The sequence below is a fragment of the Arachis stenosperma genome, chromosome 10 (assembly GCF_014773155.1).
Source record: "Arachis stenosperma cultivar V10309 chromosome 10, arast.V10309.gnm1.PFL2, whole genome shotgun sequence".
Lineage (NCBI taxonomy): Eukaryota > Viridiplantae > Streptophyta > Magnoliopsida > Fabales > Fabaceae > Arachis > Arachis stenosperma.
In genome coordinates this window covers 102,305,501-102,326,885 of record NC_080386.1, presented here as the reverse complement: position 1 = coordinate 102,326,885, position 21,385 = coordinate 102,305,501, and the positions used below count along the sequence as shown (strand labels likewise).

At 37.3% G+C, this 21,385-nt stretch overlaps 2 non-coding genes across 2 annotated transcripts; both read right to left on the bottom strand.

Annotated features, from left to right (window-relative positions):
• Nucleotides 1–1,034: 1,034 nt before the first annotated feature.
• TRNAI-AAU (transfer RNA isoleucine (anticodon AAU)) lies at nt 1,035–1,108 on the bottom strand. Its single transcript has one exon. It is a non-coding gene; the product is annotated as a tRNA-Ile (tRNA).
• Nucleotides 1,109–16,188: 15,080 nt separating this feature from the next.
• Nucleotides 16,189–16,296, bottom strand: LOC130959272 (small nucleolar RNA R71). Its single transcript, XR_009078365.1, has one exon. It is a non-coding gene; the product is annotated as a small nucleolar RNA R71 (small nucleolar RNA).
• Nucleotides 16,297–21,385: the final 5,089 nt, after the last annotated feature.

Sequence of the window (21,385 nt, the reverse complement as noted above, 5' to 3'; positions counted from 1 at the left end):
ATGTTGCTGCTGCTTTGCACTCGTTTATTGCTTGTTTCTCATTATTCATGCAAAGGGCAAGTAGTTCGCATCACGTGCACCGTAACCTTACCGATGGATTCACTCAAATTCCGTTGGACCACAAAGACATTGAAATTCAGAGGCCTTATGATGTACCGGAGAGTGCACGTTACAGCTTTGTAAATGGAGTGCACAAGATGTGGGTGTACTCTAGCGACAAAACTCACTCCAAAAATAGCAGAACCAATCCCCGAACTGAACTCGCCATCAAAGTAAACCAAAACTTATACTCACATGCATGTAAAGTTGTTGGTTAAAAATTATTAGAAGACAATTATTTAGTCAAATATGTGAAATTATTTAACAATTTTTAATTATTAATTTTACATAAAAACGACTGTATGTAATAAGTTTTCATCAAATACTAAGCTTAACTACCAATATATACATAATATTGGAAACCTTTCAAATTTGCCATGGTTTTACGTATGTTTAAATAATTTTAATCATTCCTAACACACTTGAAATGCTTCCATTAGCATTATGTCATTGCGCGACTGACTAATTATTTTTCAATTGTCAATTTTATTGTTCATTCAGGGCTATGATTATTCATCAGGAGTGTGGCAATTTGAAGCGCAGGGTTTTGTGCCACGCGACAATTCTGGGGTGTGCGTTATGCAAATTTTCGGAGCATCCCATCTTCGTGCCACCACTCTCATGATTACAACCTACAAAGGGTCTCTTTCATATTATAGGAGTCCAGTGCTGCCTCTACCGTGAAGATTTACATCGATGGGATTTTTGTACATGAGGCTGCAGGTCATGGTGGTGCCTCTCATGCCTTTAAGTGTGGGGTTTATTCATAGAATGATGCTTCCCACTATATGGAATCACGTTGGAAGGGAATCAAGGATTTTAAGAAAAAGTAACGGTATCATTGGAATATGCGGATATATGTACAATATCCTATATGAATATATCTATGGTGCCCTGACTAAAGTATGGAAATAAAAATTAAAATTCAATTAAATTGGCCCATGAAGGTCTCGAACCTGCGACTTTCGCATTATTAGCACAACGCTCTAACCAACTGAGCTAATAGGCCACATGAAAATATTTTATCTTTTTAATTTTATTATCATAGACATATAAAGTGAAAGTATCACAAAAGCTTGATGAAAAATTGAAAATGCATGAGATTGGCGGGAAACTTAGTTTATTGCAATATGGTTAGAGTTGTTGGTGGAGACGGGATAACAATAATGATGAGAAGCATTGGCCAGTCATTGATTATTGAGGGAGGGGGAATCGTTGCAATAGTGAGGTAGGATATATATAAGTGACCTTGGGCGGAGAGACCCACGGTGGAAAATTGACCTTGAAGCTCCAGCAATGTTTCCTAGCATTTGTTGTTATCCTCCTTTATTGAGTTATTGGTGTCGGAACTCATTAAAAGCTGCCAGGGCGTTGCCGTAACCAATGGTCCATGTTTAGAAGAAGAAGAACATCACAACAAACATCTTCAAGGAGAAAGTGCTGTGATGATGTTGATGATAATGGGTTCTGAAAATGGCACTAAGAGCGGTGGAGTCGTGGAGCAAACTTTTTCTCCATGATCTCATTTATTCATTTTAATTTTTTTAATAAAATGAGAAAATAAAAAGACTACAGAGAAAATATAAATATAGTGGATAAAAAAATTGATTTAAATAAGAACTTTTGGGAAGAGATTCAAAACTGTTTGGATGATTTGGTCATAATGTTACTTCTTTATTTTGTTCCCAATGTTAATATTCATTCGATGATTTGTGGGCGTTAATTTAGGCGATTGTGGGGACTTACTTATTACTATTTATTAGCGCAATTAAAAATTTGAAACACTAAAATTCTATATTTAAGTAAAATACTTAACAAAATTTAACTAAGTTGTTTTAACAACTTTTTAAATCATGTGCCTCCTTCTCATTTTTTGTTTTCTTTTCATTCTCCTTCTATGATTTGTTTCCTTCTCATTCTCCTCTTATTTCTTCTTCTTCTAAATTCGCGTATACAGGTTTTTCTTCTTCACTCTTCCTCCTCATTCTCTTCCTTTCCCAATATTACGTCTTCTTCTTTTTCTTTTTCTTTTTCATTATCGTCATCACCAATAACACCAACATTTTTTCTTTTGTTATCATCATTACCAATAACACCAACAGTTTGCTAACATTTTTATTGGTTATGATTTTTTCTGATGCCATCATTAAATAATTTCGATTCATTTCTTAGTTTATTTCGGTTTATTTGTGTGTTAATTGAGGTTTACTTGAAACTTTTAATAAGTATTGACCAAATTTTTTATTCTTTAAGTAATTTTGGTTCATTTCTTATGTTAGAAACAAGAGACTAAACTGGAGAAAGGATTTGTGTATTATTGATTATTGAGTGTATTCAAGTTATCTATTCAAATTGTGTACAATGATACAATATAAAAGGATATTTATAGGTACTAAGAGAATTGTAATAATAAAGACGTAATCTCCTATAATAAATATTCATATATACTAAATAATACTAATTGATCAAAATTATATTCTAACATCCCCCCTCAAACTCAAGTTGCTTGAGTTTGAAACTTATTTAAAATAACGAAATAAAGAGAAAAAAACTGCATAAACTGATAAAACGGGTGCAGACGAAACTGCCGAAAGGAAACGCAGACGGAACTGCCGCTTGTCTGAAGGAAGCGCAGACGGAACTGCCGCTTGTCTGAAGTACAGACGGAACCGCCGCTATCTGAAAGAAGTGCAGGAATTGCCGAAAAGAAACGCAAACGGAACTGCCACAAGGAAATACAGACGAAACGCAGACGGAACTGCTATGAGAAAATGCACAGACGAAAGGCAGACGAAACTGCTACGAAAAACACAGACAGAACTACCACGAGAGAACACAAACAAAACTGGCATGAGAAAACGAAGATGGAACTGCCACGAGAGAACGCAGACGGAACTGTTGAAAGAGAGCGAAAACTATATGATTTCTTCATGAGAATAGGTAAGCAAAAACTATATGATTTATTCATGAGAATAGGTAAGCAACGGATGACAATGGTGTTTGATCATTCGACTCGAAAAAATATAAGACAGAGAAAATAGGCTCGTCGGTGAGGTGAAAAAGCATAAAAGGAGTGACAAAAGGGAAAGAAGAATGGCATAGAAAAAAATGCAAAAACTATAGTAATTTCACCGCAAAGAAAATAACCTATCCTCTTTAAGGAGAATACCATGGCTCTTATACCATGTTAGAAATAAGAGACTAAACTGGAGAAAAGATTTGTGTATTATTGACTATTGAGTGTATTCAAGTTGTCTATTCAAGTTGTGTACAATGATACAATATAAAAGGATTTTTATAGGTACTAAGAGAATCGTAATAATAAAGATGTAATATTCTATAATAAATATTCAGATATACTAAATAATACTAATTGATCCTAATTATATTCTAACATCTTAGTTTAATTGAGGTTCATTTAGATACAAAAATGAATTCAATGTGTTTTTATTAATGATTGAGTCTTTTTGACTGTTTGTTCAAATCTGAACTAATTTTGGTTCATTTGTATGCTAATTGAGGTTCACTTGCTACTGTTGATAAGCATTGACCAAATGTTTTTAGCAAAGAAGAATGAAATTATTCATTATCACTTTATTTAATGGCATTAGATTCCACTCCCTTCCATTCAATTAATTCAGTTTTAAACAAGCAGTCAAAAAGACTCAATCATCAATAAAAATACATTGAATTCATTTTTGGATCCAAATGAATCTCAAATAAACTAATAAATGAACTGAAATTACTTAAGAAGTAAAAAACTTGGTCAAAACTTATCAGCAGCATCAACTGAACCTTAATTAACACACAAATGAATCGAAATTAATTTAGTTTTGAACAAGTAGTCAAAAAGACTCAATCATCAACAAAAACACACAATTTATTTCTGGATTCGTAAATGAACCTCAATTAAACTAAGAAATGAATCGAAACTACTTAAGAAATAAAAATTTTGGACAATACTTATCAGCAGCATCAAGTGAACCTCAAATAATTCACAAATGAACTGAAATTAGTTTAATTTTGAACAAGTAGTTAAAAAGACTCAATCATCAATAAAAACACATCGAATTTATTTTTGAATCCAAATAAACCTCAATTAAAAGGAGAAAAAGAAAAAACACAGCAACAATAAAATAATAACGATTGAGAAAAAACACGTAAAGAAGAAGAAGGAAGAAAGCGAAGAAGAAGAAGGAGGAAGAAAACGAAGACAAAGGAAGAATGCAAAAAAAAAGAAGGCGAAAATAAAAATAAAAAAGCTTATTAAAACGCATGTATATACACACTGGTGTAATAAAAATAACTTTATTAAATTTGAACCTACTTGATTAAACATAAAAATAAAAATGTTTGAATATGTAACTAGACTGCAATTAAAAATGAATTCTCTTTATTTTAGTATTAGCCGCTAACTGATACCCCTTCTTCTTTTTATTAATTATTATTACGCAATTCTATTAAACACATAAATTTCGTACATGCTTAAATTATCTAAATATGAGTATTGAGAGATAAAATTTACTCTTTTATAAAATTAAAATATGTGTATTTTATAAATACTATAAAATGCATATATTATTATTATTATTATTATTATTATTATTATTATTATTATTATTATTATGAAATGGAAAAGGAAACATTAATCTAAGTAAGAATTTTACCAAGGATATTTTGTCTTCTGAGGTTTGAATCTCATATAATTAGGGGGTGCCACTCGGCTATCGATGGTGAGGGTCAACAACAAATATATAAAAATATTATTTGTATATTAAAATTAATTGATAAAATTAATCATTATATATTTATGTATAAATATATTTGTAATTTAATTTATTTTTAATATATATTTTATATTTTAATATTTATTTTATATTAATAATTAATTTTGATAATTCATTTTAACGTGTACTTAATATGATCGTGTAATACAATATAATTTTCGGTGTATAACAGTTCTTCATAATCAAATCCATGTAGTGTTGATTATTCCTTTGGATAAATTCATCATGCATTTTCGTAATTTCAATATTATTACCACCCAGTAGGACGTAGCAGCTCATAACATAAAACTTTTTCATTGAATGATTTTTATATATTGTGTGTTGATTTAGCAAGTATTTATTTATTTATTTTTGTTGATTGAAAAAAATTTAACAAAAGAAAAACCAGAGAACCCAAGCACAAAGAACCAAGAACTAGTTAAATAAAATCAGATCTTTGTGCAGAAACACCATCAGATCCTCTCCAGGCTCTATTCAAACATCATAAGTTACCGAGCCTTTAGCCATCCAATCCGCTACTTAATTGGCATTCCTTCAAATAAGCTTAAATTGTACCTCCCAATTTTTTGACAAGAGACAATATCCCTATCCTCCATTAGCTTTCAGACTAACATTAACTTGTGTCAAACTGTCATTAATTCGCATTGATGCAGAGGCCAAGGAGGCAAAGAGCTAGAACAGCCAAGGACCCATCTCCCTCTGTCATCTTGCAAACCCGCCAGCTGTTCATTCTTAAAAGAGACTTCCATCACAATTTACTTTAAAGAAATTATTGCTATAATTGATGCAGCGACTGATCTTATTAAAAAGCAAATCCTTATTCAAGTTTTGGGCTAACATAGAAACTTTCATACTCGATCAAGACTCACTGTAAGACCCAGAATCTTTGAAAAGTCAAGTCTCAAATCCTACAGTTATTTATAGCCTTAATTTCAGAGATTATTTTATTATAGATAATTAAGGCAAGTTTTGATTTATTGGATTTGATATAAGTTATGATTATTATCCAATTTTATAATTATTGGATTATTTTCTATATTTAAAGTATAAGGTTGATAGTTATGAAATAATATGGATTTTACATGATTTTGATTAAATGAGTAATATTTTAAATATTATTACTGCTATTTTGGAAAATGAAGAAATTAAGCATATTATTTCTAATTTTTAGATTTGGACATTTTATTGAAAGTAATTTGTAAGAATTGATGAACAAATAGTATTTTTATACATTATTATTGCTGGATTAGAATTTATTTCTAATTACTATATTATCTCTATTTTTAAGTGAAATTACCAATTTACCCCTAACCCTAATTTCACTCAACACCCTAACCTCTCTAACCCTAGCAGCCGCCACTGAAACCCTCTCCCAAAAACCCAGTAGCAGCCGTGGCACACAAACACGGTTTCCCCCTTTTTTCCATGGAAGAAACAAAACAAAAGCAAGAGAGAGGGAATAGCGTGCGACAGGGAGAAGGAAGAGAGGAGAGAGAGAGGCGCCGTCATCCTCGTCGCCGGAACCGCAAGGAGCGTCGCCGCTGAGCCCGTCACCGTGTCGTTGTCTTCATCGAGGCCAGCTGAAGAGAAATGCGACGGAGAGAGAGAAAGGGCCCGCGGAAGGGAAGCGTCGCCGTTCCCTGAGGCCGCACCGTCATCGCTGTCCATGGTGACCCACGAGCCGAGAGTGCAAGCGCGGGTGGAGGGCGGCACTATTGTTGCCGCTGTTTCTCCCAACGGCGCTACTATCACCGCTGTAAATCGCGATCCGGAGAGGGAGGAGATGCGAGCCATGGCTGGAGGGGAGAAGACGCCATATCTGGAAGCCGCCGTCGTCCTCTCTGCGCCACCGTCGTCCTTGCTACAGGGTCAGCCGCTGTCATGTATGGCAGAGCCAGAAAGAGAGTTCGGGAGCAGAGCAAGAGAGAGAGAGATTTGAGAATGGGCTGGGAGTCCAACCACCGTGTCCAGCAGCCGTTTGTGTCACCGGCGCCGCCTCCACCGGAGCTGTCGCCATCAGAAAGGGGTTTCGACCGCTGTAGGTGTCGCTGCCGAAAAAGGGAGCTGCGTCTCTGCGATTCGGGTCGCCGGGAGTGGTTCTGTGACTTCCAGGAGCACCGTCGGAGCTGCTGGCTGTTTTTGCCGTCGCCGAAAAATTCTATCGGTAAGGGTCTTAAGTTGGTTTCCCTTTCGTTGAGTTTCTGGAAACCTCATTGTCACTGCATATGGTTCAGGTTATCGCTGCCGCTTGAGGTGGCTGCCGGACTGCCGCCGAACCAGTTTGGAGACTGCCGCTGTTTCGGTTCAACCGTTCCTTCTTTGGTTCGGTAAGCGTTTCGATTTGAAAAGCCTTTTGTTACTGTTCTGTTATCATACGCTGAGGTTTGTGGCGTTAATTGCTATACGATTGAGTTTTGGTTGTTGTATGTTGCGATTAGAGTTGTTGAGACTGCTGCGAAAGTGGTTTGGAACCGAGGTTTTGGCTGCCGGGATTTTGATTGTTGATCTCGGGTCGAGGCGGAAAGGATTATGTGACGTGTTTGGGTTATGGAATTTGTGTTTTGAGGTAGGGGCGCTTTCCAAAAACTATGTTTTATGTATTGGAATTATTACATATGGATACTGATGTGAGATATTGTGTATTTATTGATTGTATCTGCCTTATGTATTATTTGATTGACTCGAATGATTATGGATGTTGGTTTGGCTGAATTTGTTGTGCGGCTTGTGAAATGTAATGTTTGAAGTTGATTCTTTAAAGATTTGAATCTGAGTTTAATCCGTTGAGGATTGATTTGATTTGAGCCAATTATTTTAATGATGTGAAAAGTCAAATGCACTTTTGAATTCAGCATGGTTTATTTTAATTGATTTGGTTTTGGACAAATGATTTGTTATTGAGCCGTTTCTTTAAAGCTTTGGAAATGAGCTATATCGATTGATATTGAGTTGATTTTGAAATGATTTCCTTGAGATACGCCACTGAGGCGATTGTTGGATTTAGCTTGCTTTAAATTGATTTCTAGTTTTGAGCTGTTGAAAAGGAATGAGAAATGGTTTAGTTGGGACCCGAACCGGGTGGCAAAAGTCCAAGTTTTAGGGGAGGTGCTGCCGAAATTTCTGCAAAATCCTAGTCTTGTTTGAAAAGTTATTTAAAAAGGGTTAGATTTGAGAAATTGTATTATTTGATTTATTAAGAGGATGTTTATGTTTTCAAGCTTAATTTATTTAATGAACCTTATACGTTGAGTTCGGCTTATTTAGAATTGAACTATTTTTACCGTTTGAATCACTAAAGGAAAGAATGATGCTCCAATATTGATTTTAATATAAAAAGGAGTTTTTAGTGATTTCAAAGGAACCTAGACTTTTGATTGATTAATCAAGTTTGAGGCATTTTGGAAGAGTTAGAAAAATGGGTTCTAAAAAGAAACTTGAAAGTGGTTTGATTCAAATGAACCGGTTCCGTTTCAAATGAGTTGATTTTTGGACCGGGTTGGAACTTGTGATTTTGTATGGCCGGTTTTATAGTAAATTCAGTTTTATTTACTTGAACCGAGAAATCTATGATTTTAAGAGTTTCAATGAATTTTAAGGAAATTGATATAGGTTGACCTTCCCTAAAGACTTGGGACTCTGCCGAGAAACTTTTGATATAAAATCCCATTGTTGGATGGGTGATTTTGAATGCTTTGAAATAATCCTTAACTTGCCATGGTTTGGAAGTTTGGAAAGAGAATGCCGAGAGTGGCTCTGTTTTAAAAAGGGAACTCACTTTGAGTAAATTTGGCTTATGAGCCTGAGATGATTTGAGAAACGAGATTTCTAAAGCCAAGGCTGAAAATAGTTGAAACTTGATTTCAAAGTGAAATGGATTGAGAAAATGATTTATGGCTTAAATGCCGATTTCATAATTTGATGATTTTGAATGTGGAAGTGCTGTTTTGTTGTGAGCCGGAATGGCTTTGAATGATATGAATATTGGCTGGTTCTGGATTGAACCGTGAGCCGGAATGGCTGTGTGTGATTATTAATATTGGCTGGTTCTGGATTGAACCGTGAGCCGGATGGCTGAGATGGATGTTGATCCATGATTGAGAATGAAAGCATTTATGCTGAGATATTGATAAGTTGTGATGTTTGCACTTCCACTATCGGAGATGAGGGTTTCCCTGGGTAGTAGCAGTGGCTAGCCACCACGTGCTCCAGGTTGAGACTTGATACTCTGTTGACCCTATGTCGTAAGTGTGGCCGGGCACTGTGAAAGTCCCGGATGAGCTCGCCCCCGAAATATTCACCAGTGAGGGTGATGGATATGGATCATGTTTATGATCAAGTTTATGATGAGTATAACTCGAGTTGGGGATGCGCGACAGAGGGACAGTCCAATGGTTAGCTACCAGGACTTGTCGGGTTGACTCTATAACCGACAGATGATATCATCAGCCACTAGGGACAGGCATGCATCATATGCATCTATGTGACATTGTTTGGGTATGCATATTGTACTTGGTTTGCCTATGTGATTAACTGCTAATTGTTCTACTTGCAATAACTGTTTGTTTGTGTTTGCATCTTCCTACTTGTGTTTGCTTCTGGAACTATGTTGGATTGTGGTGGATTGGTTGTGGTTGGATTGTTTGGGCCTAGGGCCGTGGTTGGAATGAGATGAACCGATGGTTGATTTCGGTTTTGTGTTTTTGGTTTGGAATAAAATATGAAAGGCTACTTTGGTTCAGTATAGATAAACCATTTTGAAAGGCTTTGATATTTTGAGAATTGAACGGTTCCTCTTTCAGAAAAGATTTTCGACTTTACTTTTATTGTAAACTGTTGTTTTTGAAAAGAGGCATAAGTCGGTTATTAATCACTGGTGCGGTTTATCTTCATGTATCCTATTACAGTAATTCCCAAAAACCCTCTACTGAGAACCCTTTCGAGGATGATGTTCTCACCCCTTACATTTTTCCCCTTTTAGGATATGGGCGCAGAAGTTACGAAGAATTTATTTAGTTATTGTTGTGATGTTCTGTATTGCTTTAGATTATTAATTATTGTACCCTCGCCTTTATCTTGATATATTCTATAAGAGGGATAGGAATTGTATTGGTTAATGTCTGTAATATTATTTATATATGTATGTATATATATGGATGTACTCTTTATGAGTTTTTGTAAGTTGTATGGTTTCTTTGGATGTACGTTATCGAACGAAAGTATTTTTGGGAACGGTATTTGCGGTTTAAAGTTTTAAACAGGCTCATATGTTAGTATTAAATAGTATAAGTGTCGTCGTAATATCCGAACTATCAGAGTTGCGCAGCCGGAAGCGTGAGCTTTGGTAGTTAGGGTGTTACATTATGGTATCAGAGCAGTTCTTCCTGTAGAGCCTGAGGAATGGACTGACTATGCTTCAATTGCATGCTCTGAGCGTTTGTCATGTATTAGGTCTTGTCGAATGATGAGAATTAGAGCTTTATGCACATGACGGTCTATTGATTAACGCCGTTAGTCTTGCATTGCATAATTCTTGGTATTAAGTTTGGCCGGCTTAATACTAGTGAATTATGTCTATGAAAGCACTAATGGGTTATCATAGGCGATATACGAGTTTTGAGCAAAGCGAATCGCGGGTTTTGGGAACGTTGGAAACTATTTCTCGAGGCTATTCAGTTGTGTGTTTTGGATTTTGTTCGAGTCGACCTGTTCTTTCATGTCCTAACTTGAAATTCTTGTTTGCTACTCCTTTTGAAAAGTAGTTTGATATTTCTACTCTATTCCCTTAATCATATGCATTCTTGTTTGATCCTAAGTGCATATGCTTGTTTGAGATCCTTGTTGTATCTATCTTTCTCTGTTTGAGTTCTTTTTGATTCACGTATCCTTTGATATAGCTTTGAACTTGTCTTAATGCACTGTGCCTTTTTAAGTCCGGATTCCGAGTCCATTCTTATAGAAATTGTTGATTCGGTTTTTCCTCTTATTTGACAGTGATTACAGCTAGTTTTGAGACTTTTATGAAAATTGCTGTTGAATAGATGTATACTTATCTATATATGAAACTTGAAGATTTCTTACACAGTTTGACAACTATTTATTTCTAATACCTCGCTTGTACTTTTACTGGTTTACGGAACTGCATTTACTTTAAAATTATAAATTGACTTTCTAGTAATTTTACTATAGTTCCAATGCACATTTTCATTTGATTAGGTATTTGGATATTTTTCAAAATTTTGGAAAGGAAAGCTTTTTCACTTTTATCCCAGTTGAGTCTCATTTGATAAGCTTTACTTAACTTATTTTGAATTGAGTTGATTTAGCATGCTATATGGTTTATACCATTGTTGTTCTTTTGAAAGTGTTGGACTCATAGCTTTCTTCCTATGAACGGACTAAATTCTCTATTAAACCTTCCATCTCTATGAATGTCATACTTGACTTTATTTTTAACTAATCTCTTACAATTTGTGAACATTATCATTGATCTTGGCTTTTCCAGCCTTGTGAATCTCATTCTTATGTGAGTTAGTTTGATTCGTTTCAAAATAGTGCATCGTTTATCCTCTCATTTTCTTTACAAGAGTTTTTAGTCAAAGATTTATCCTTGAGAAATTACTAATGATTGGGGTGTCTTTTCCTATAACTTTTGTATTCTTTTGAATCAATTGAAAGCTTGTTTGGTGTCTCATGCCTAGTGGATCTTATTTGGACTACTTTGATTTAAGACCCTTTCTTGGATGACTTGACTCCTTTTCAAGTACGTTCTAATCTTCTTGACTATTATTGTGAGATGATGATTTCAAGAACACTTGTGAGTCTTGTTTTTGAACTTTTAAAGAAGTTTTGAATACTCTTTGAAGAAATTCTAAACGGAATTTATTTTCTATTGCTTGATTGAGATTGAAACCATTGTTCGATTTTTGACAAAATTGTTTTAAAATTGACATGCGCTATTTTAAATGAGGTTCTAAAAAGTTCCCTTGTTTAATGGAAACCTGTTTGTTTGTAACACACCGCTTGTTTCCTTACCAGATTGTAAGCAAAATTTTTACCTCGGGATTTCTTTTCTAAAAAGAGTTTAACTTCCTCTTTTGTTCTCGCTATAAATGTTATACACGCTTGTTTGAATATGGATTTTGAGGATTTTTGAACGAGCATTTGATTTCTCTTCCAAGTTTTATGATTGCTTTTGATTAAGATTGTACACCTAACTATCTTCCAAAATAGTTGAGGAAATACTTTTGCTCTTAGCCAAAACCTGTGTACAGTTTGTTTTAAAATTCTACATGATCTGTTTCAACATGAAATTGCATTAAAGCAAAGCCACATTTATGTTTTTGTTACTCTTTTGAAGGATGTTTATTGCTTAATGATGAGCGGATAATTTATACACTTTTTGGCATTGTTTTTAGTATGTTTTTGGTAGTTTTAGTTGAGTTTTTAGTATATTTTTATTAGTTTTTAGTTAAAATTCACTTTTCTGGACTTTACTATGAGTTTGTGTGTTTTTCTGTGATTTCAGGTATTTTCTGGCTGAAATTGAAGGTTCTGAGCAAAAATCTGATTCAGAGACTGAAAAGGACTGCAGATGCTGTTGGATTCTGACCTCCCTGCACTCGAAGTGGATTTTCTGGAGCTACAGAAGCCCAATTGGCGCGCTCTCAACGGCGTTGGAAATTAGACATCCTGGGCTTTCCAGCAATATATGATAGTCCATACTTTGCCCAAGATTTGATGGCCCAAACCGGCGTTCAAAGTCACCTCAAGAAATCCCAGCGTTAAACGCTGGAACTGGCACCCAAATGGGAGTTAAACGCCCAAACTGGCATAAAAGCTGGCGTTTAACTCCAAGAAGAGTCTCTACACGAAATTGCTTCATTGCTCAGCCCAAGCACACACCAAGTGGGCCCGGAAGTGGATTTTTATGTCATTTACTCATTTCTGTAAACCTTAGGCTACTAGTTATCTATAAGTAGGACCTTTTACTATTGTATTAGAGACTTTGGTAGCTATCTTCGTTTTATGCTATCTTAGATCATTGGGAGGCTGGCCATTCGGCCATGCCTAGACCTTATGCTTATGTATTTTCAACGGTGGAGTTTCTACACACCATAGATTAAGGTGTGGAGCTCTGCTGTACCTCGAGTATTAATGCAATTACTATTGTTCTTCCATTCAATTCCGCTTGTTCTTGTTCTAAGATATCACTTGTTCTTCAACTTGATGAATGTGATGATCCGTGACACTCATCATCATTCTCACTTATGAACAAGGTGACTGACAACCACTCTTGTTCTACAAGCAACCAAGGCTCTAGTGAATATCTCTTGGATTCCTGATTGCACGATGCATGGTTGATTGCCTGACAACCGAGTGCTCGCCTGACAAACGAGCCAACCATTCCGTGAGATCAGAGTCTTCGTGGTATAGGCGAGAACTGATGGCAGCATTCAAGAGAATCCGGAAGGTCTAACCTTGTCTGTGGTATTCTGAGTAGGATTCAATGACTGAATGACTGTGACGTGCTTCAAACTCCTAGCAGGCGGGGCGTTAGTGACAGACGCAAAAGTATCGATGGATATTATTCCGGCCTGACCGAGAACCGACAGCTGAATTCCGCTATGCTGTGATAGAGCATATGCAATCGCTTTCACTGAGAGGATGGGAGGTAGCCATTGACAATGGTGAAACCCTACACGAGCTTGCCATGGAAAGGAGTAAGAAGGATTGGATGAAGACAGTAGGAAAGCAGAGAGACGGAAGGGAAGGCATCTTCATGCGCTTATCTGAAGTTCCTACCAATGAATTACATAAGTATCTCTATCTTTATCTTTTATGCTATTTTCGTTCATCACCATATACATTTGAGTCTGCCTGACTAAGATTTGCAAGATGACCATAGCTTGCTTCATACTAACAATCTCCGTGGGATCGACCCTTACTCACGTAAGGTATTACTTGGACGACCCAGTGCACTTGCTGGTTAGTTGTGCGAAGTTGTGTAATGCCATGGAATTGAACTACCAAGTTTTTGGAGTTCATGACCAGGGATTATGAGAGTTGTGAAAAGTATTGTTCACAATTTCGCGCACCAAGTTTTTGGCGCCGTTGCCGGGGATTGTTCAAGTTTTGAGCAAGCTTTTGGTAACAATGCCAGGGATTGTTCAGTTTGGACAACTGACGGTACATCTTGTTGCTTAGATTAGGTATTTTTTTTTTTCGAAATTCTTGAAGACGAATTCTAGAGTTTCATGATGATTTGTTGAAATCTGGCTGGCTGGGAAGCCATGTCTAATCTCATTGGACCGAGGTTTCAACTTATCATCACGAGAGCTTGTTGATTTTTATCAATCTTGCTTTTGGAGCAGTGATCTGCTAAGGCTTGGCTGGCCTTTGGCCATGTCTAGTGTTTTGGACCGAAGCTTTCTTTGAAAGCTTGGCTGGCTGTGAAGCCATGTCTAATTCCTGGACCGGAGTCTTAGACTAGCATTGCACTGATTCCTGGAATTCTCATTAAGAATTTTGATATCTTTTTCCACTTAATTTTCGAAAAACACAAAAAAATTTTCAAAAAATTTCATAAAAACCAAAAATATGTTATGTTCCTTGTTGAGACACTAGTCTCATCTTAAGTTTGGTGTCAATTGCATACATTCATTCATGTATCTTAAGGATCTTCAAGTAATTCTTGATGATTTCTTACTCTGATCTTTGAATTCTTTTGGCTTGAGTGTTTATGTGTCTCATATAGTGTCAGTAGTATACAAACTGCTAAGTTTGGTGTCTTGCATGCATTGTTATTTCATTCCTGTTGCATTTTGATTATTAAAAATCCAAAAATATTTCTAAGTTGTGTCTTTTCAAGTCAATAATACAAAGAATTGAAGATTCAGAACATGCTGCAGAGGAATTATACAGAAAAAGCTGAGCATTCAAAAATGCCCAGTGAAGAAGACAGACTGGCGTTTAAACGCCAGCCAGGGTACCTGGTTGGGCGTTTAACGCCCAAAGAGGTAGCATTTTGGGCGTTAAACGCCAGAATGGAGGCCATTCTGGGCGTTTAACGCCAGGATGGCAAAGGGGAAAGATTTTGTTTTTCAAATCATTTTTTTTCAAGTTTTCTAAACTTTTCAAAATCAAATCTTTTTCAAATCATATATTTTCAATCAAATGTTTTCAAAATCAATTCCTTTCCTTTTTCAAAGATACTTACTAACAATTAATGATTTGATTGAACATCTCAAATATGTTGCCTTTTCTGTTGAGGAAGGTTTAATGTTTGAATCATATCTTTTCTTGTTAGACAAGTCATTGATTTTCAAAATCAAATCTTTTAAAAAATTATTTTCAAAACATATCTTTTAAAATTGTTTTTAAATCAAATCTTTTCAATCCTATCTCTTTAATCACATCTTTTTCAAAATCAGTTTTCAATCAAATCTTTTTAACTTCTAATTTCAAAATCTTTTTCAAAAATCACTTGATTTCTTTCCCACTCTTATTTTCGAAAATTAATTAGTATTTTTCAAAATGTTTTCAATTTCTTTAACTTAATTTTCGAAAATTCTCTTCCCCTCTTCCCACATCCTTCTATTTATGGAGTACCACTCCTTCTTAATGCACAATTCGAACTCTATCTAATCAAGTTCGAATTCTTCTACCTCCTTCTTCTATTTTTCGTTTCCTCTGGCACCTCAAGGAATCTCTATACTGTGACATAGAGGATTCCACATCTTCTTGTTCTCTTCTCTTTCATATGAGCAGGAGCAGAGACAAAGGCATTCTTGTTGAAGCTGACCCTGAACCTGAAAGGACCTTGAAGAGAAAGCTAAGAGAAGCCAAAGCACAACTCTCTTTAGAGGACCTGACCGAATTCTTCAAAGAAGAAGAACACATGGCAGCCGAAAACAACAACAATGCAAACAATGCAAGGAAGGTGCTGGGTGACTTTACTGCACCTACTCCCAACTTCTATGGGAGAAGCATCTCTATCCCTGCCATTGGAGCAAACAACTTTGAGCTTAAGCCTCAATTAGTTTCTCTAATGCAACAGAATTGCAAGTTCCATGGACTTCCAATGGAAGATCCTCATCAGTTTTTAGCTGAGTTCTTGCAAATCTGTGACACAGTCAAGACTAATGGGGTTGACCCTGAGGTCTACAGACTGATGCTATTCCCTTTTGCTGTAAGAGACAGAGCTAGAATATGGTTGGACTCACAACCTAAAGATAGCCTGGACTCTTGGGAAAAGCTAGTCAATGCCTTCTTGGCAAAGTTCTTTCCACCTCAAAAATGGAGTAAGCTTAGAGTGGAAGTCCAAACCTTCAGACAGAAGGATGGAGAATCCCTCTATGAAGCTTGGGAAAGATACAAACAATTGATCAGAAAATGTCCCTCGGACATGCTTTCTGAATGGAGCATCATAGGTATTTTCTATGATGGTCTCTCTGAACTATCCAAGATGTCTTTGGACAGCTCTGCTGGAGGATCTCTTCATCTGAAGAAGACGCCTATAGAGGCTCAGAAACTAATTGAGATGGTTGCAAATAACCAATTCATGTACACTTCTGAAAGGAATCCTGTGAATAATGGGACAAGTCAGAAGAAAGGAGTTCTTGAGATTGATACTCTGAATGCCATACTGGCTCAGAATAAGATATTGACTCAACAAGTCAATTTGATTTCTCAAAGTCTGTCTGGAATGCAAAAAGCACCTGGCAGTACTAAGGATGCTTCATCTGAGGAAGAAGCTTATGATCCTGAGAACCCTTCAATGGAAGAGGTGAATTACCTAGGAGAGCCCTATGGAAACACCTATAATTCTTCATGGAGAAATCATCCAAATTTCTCATGGAAGAATCAAGAGAGACCTCAACAAGGTTTCAATAACAATAATGGTGGAAGAAACAGGTTTAGCAATGGCAAACCTTTTCCATCATCTTCTCAGCAACAGACAGAGAATTCTAAGCAGAACCCCTCTGACTTAGCAACCATGGTCTCTGATCTGATCAAAACCACTCAAAGTTTCATGACTGAAACAAGGTCCTCCATCAGAAATTTGGAAGGACAAGTGGGTCAGCTGAGCAAGAAAATTACTGAACTCCCTCCTAGTACTCTCCCAAGTAATACAGAAGAAAATCCAAAAGGAGAGTGCAAGGCCATAACCATGGCCGAATATGGAGAGGAAAGAGAGGAGGTGGACGCCACTGAGAAAGACCTCAATGGGCGTGCACCAACCTCCTCTGAGTTCCCCAATGAGGAACCATGGGAATCTGAGGCTCAAAATGAGACCATAGAGATTCCATTGGAATTACTTCTGCCATTCATGAGCTCTGATGAGTATTCTTCCTCTGAAGAGGATGAGTATGTCACTGAAGAGCAAGTTGCTAAATACCTTGGAGCAATCATGAAGCTAAATGACAAGTTATTTGGAAATGAGACTTGGGAAGATGAACCTCCTTTGCTCACCAAAGAACTGGATGACTTGTCGAGGCAGAAATTACCTCAAAAGAGACAAGATCCTGGGAAGTTTTCCATACCTTATACCATAGGCACCATGACCTTCAAGAAGGCCTTGTGTGACTTAGGGTCAAGTGTAAACCTCATGCCCCTCTCTGTAATGGAGAAGCTAGGGATCTTTGAGGTGCAAGCTGCAAAAATCTCACTAGAGATGGCAGACAACTCAAGAAAACAAGCTCATGGACTTGTAGAGGATGTTCTGGTAAAAGTTGAAGACCATTACATCCCTACTGATTTCATAGTCCTAGAGACTGGGAAGTGCATGGATGAAACCATCATCCTTGGCAGACCCTTCCTAGCCACAGCAAAGGCTGTGATTGATGTTGATAGAGGAGAGTTAATCATTCAAGTGAATGAAGAATCCTTTGTATTTAAGGCTCAAGGATATCCCTCTATCACCATGGAGAAGAAGCATGAAGAGCTTCTCTCAAAACAGAGCCAAACAGAGCCTCCACAGTCAAACTCTAAGTTTGGTGTTGGGAGGCCACAACCAAACTTTAAGTTTGGTGTTGAACCCCCACATTCAAACTCTAAGTTTGGTGTTGGGAGGTTCCAACATGGCTCTGAGTATCTGTGAGGCTCCATGAGAGTCCTCTGTCAAGCTAATGACATTAAAGAAGCGCTTGTTGGGAGGCAACCCAATGTTTTATAATTAACTATTTCCTTTTGTTATTTTATTTTTTTTTTGTAGGTTGATGATCATGAGAAGTCACAAAATCAATGAAAAAAGCAAAAACAAAATGAAAAACAGGAAGAAAAACAGCACACCCTGGAGGAAGATGTTGCTGGCGTTTAAACGCCAGTGAGGTTAGCTGTTGGGCGTTTAACGCCCAGTCTGGTACCATTCTGGGCGTTTAACGCCAAAAAGGGGCACCAGACTGGCGTTAAACGCCAGAAAAGGGCAAGAACCTGGCGTTAAACGCTAGGAATGGGCACCAGCCCGGCGTTTAACGCCAGAAATGGCTCAAAACGTGATTTTGAGCAACATTTGGTGCAGGGATGACTTTTCCTTGACACCACAGGATCTGTCTCTCTTCTTCCCCCATTCACCAATCACCTCAATACCTCTTCCCCAAAAAACCCTTCACCTATCAAATCCCATCTTTCTCTTCACCACTCACATCCATCCTTCACAAAACCCCACCAACCTCTCCCTTCAAATTCAAACCACTTTCCCTCCCAAACCCACCCATAATGGCCGAACTCCATCTCCCCTCTCTCCTATAAATACCCTTCTTCATTCCTTCATTTTCACACAACCTAAACACCACTTCTCCCCTTCTTTGGCCGAATACAAAGCCATCCCTTTCTCCCTCATTTCTTCTTCTTCTACTCTCTTCTTTCTTCTTTTGCTCGAGGACGAGCAAACCTTTTAAGTTTGGTGTGGTAAAAGCGTTGCTTTTTCGTTTTCCATAACCATTTATGGCATCCAAGGCCGGAGAAACCTCTAGAAAGAGGAAAGGGAAGGCAAAAGCTTCCACCTCCGAGTCATGGGAGATGGATAGATTCATCTCAAGGGTGCATCAAGACCACTTCTATGAAGTTGTGGCCTTGAAGAAGGTGATCCCCGAGGTCCCCTTTTCACTCAAAAAGGGTGAATATCCGGAGATCCGCCATGAGATCCGAAGAAGAGGTTGGGAAGTACTTACCAACCCCATTCAACAAGTCGGAATCTTGATGGTTCAAGAGTTCTATGCCAATGCATGGATCACAAAGAACCATGATCAAAGTATGAACCCGGATCCAAAGAATTATCTTACTATGGTTCGGGGGAAATACTTGGATTTCAGTTCGGAAAGCGTGAGGGTAGCGTTCAACTTGCCTATGATGCAAGGAGATGAACATCCTTACACAAGAAGGGTCAACTTTGATCAAAGGTTGGACCAAGTCCTCACAGTCATATGTGAAGAGGGCGCACAATGGAAGAGAGACTCAAGAGGCAAGCCGGTTCAATTGAGAAGGCATGACCTCAAACCCGTGGCTAGAGGATGGTTGGAGTTCATCCAACGCTCAATCATTCCCACTAGCAACCGGTCCGAAGTTACTCTAGACCAGGCCATCATGATTCATAGCATTATGATTGGAGAAGAAGTGGAAGTTCATGAGGTTATAGCCCAAGAACTCTATAAAGTGGCGGACAAGTCTTCCACCTTGGCAAGGCTAGCCTTTCCTCATCTCATTTGTCACCTCTGTTATTCAGTTGGAGTTGACATAGAAGGAGACACCCCCATTGATGAGGACAAGCCCATCACTAAGAAAAGGATGGAGCACACAAGAGACCCCTCTCATCATGAGATCCCTGAGATACCTCAAGGGATGCACCTTCCTCCACAAAACTATTGGGAGCAACTGAACACCTCCCTAGGAGAATTGAGTTCCAACATGGGACAACTAAGGGTGGAGCATCAAGAACACTCCATCATCCTCCATGAAATTAGAGAAGACCAAAGAATCATGAGGGAGGAGCAACAAAGACAAGGAAGAGACATTGAGGAGCTCAAGCACTCCATAGGATCTTCAAGAGAAAGAAAGAGCCGCCATCACTAAGGTGGACCCGTTCTTTAATTTCCTTGTTCTTTATTCTTCTGTTTTTCGAATTTTATGCTTATGTTTATCCATGTTTGTGTCTTGTGATCATTAGTGTCTTAGTGTCTATGCCTTAAAGTTATGAATGTCCTATGAATCCATCACCTTTCTTGAATAAAAACGTGCTTAATTGAGAAAAAAGGAAAGAATTGCATGAATTTTGAATTTTATAATAGTTTAATTATTTTGATGTGGTGGCAAGACTCTTGTTCTCTGAATGTATGCTTAAACAGTGCATATGTATCTTGAATTTGTGGTTCATGAAGGTTGGCTCTTGAAAGAATGATGAAAAAGGAGACATGTTACTGAGGATCTGAAAAATCATAAAAAAATGATTCTTGAAGCAAGAAAAAGCAGTGAATACAAAAAAAAAAGAGGCGAAAAAAAAAAACAAAAAAAAACGAAAAAAAAGGAAAGAGAAAAAGAAAGAATAAAGTTGTGATCCAAGGCAAAAAGAGTGTGCTTAAGAACCCTGGACACCTCTAATTGGGGACTTTAGCAAAGCTGAGTCACAATCTGAAAAGGTTCACCCAATTATGTGTCTGTGGCATGTATGTATCCGGTGGTAATACTGGAAGACAGAGTGCTTTGGGCCACGGCCAAGACTCATAAAGTAGCTGTGTTCAAGAATCATCATACTTAACTAGGAGAATCAATAACACTATCTGGATTCTGAGTTCCTAAAGAAGCCAACCATTCTGAATTTCAAAGGATAGAGTGAGATGCCAAAACTGTTCAGAGGCAAAAAGCTGAAAGCCCCGCTCATCTAATTAATACTGATCTTCATAGATGTTTTTGGAATTCATTGCATATTCTCTTCTTTTTATCCTATTTGATTTTCAGTTGCTTGAGGACAAGCAACAATTTAAGTTTGGTGTTGTGATGAGCGGATAATTTATACACTTTTTGGCATTGTTTTTAGTATATTTTGGTAGTTTTAGTTGAGTTTTTAGTATATTTTATTAGTTTTTAGTTAAAATTCACTTTTCTGGACTTTACTATGAGTTTGTGTGTTTTTCTGTGATTTCAGGTATTTTCTGGCTGAAATTGAAGGTTCTGAGCAAAAATCTGATTCAGAGACTGAAAAGGACTGCAGATGCTGTTGGATTCTGACCTCCCTGCACTCGAAGTGGATTTTCTGGAGCTACAGAAGCCCAATTGGCGCGCTCTCAACGGCGTTGGAAAGTAGACATCCTGGGCTTTCCAGCAATATTTGATAGTTCATACTTTGCCCAAGATTTGATGGCCCAAACCGGCGTTCAAAGTCACCTCAAGAAATCCCAGCGTTAAACGCTGGAACTGGCACCCAAATGGGAGTTAAACGCCCAAACTGGCATAAAAGCTGGCGTTTAACTCCAAGAAGAGTCTCTACACGAAATTGCTTCATTGCT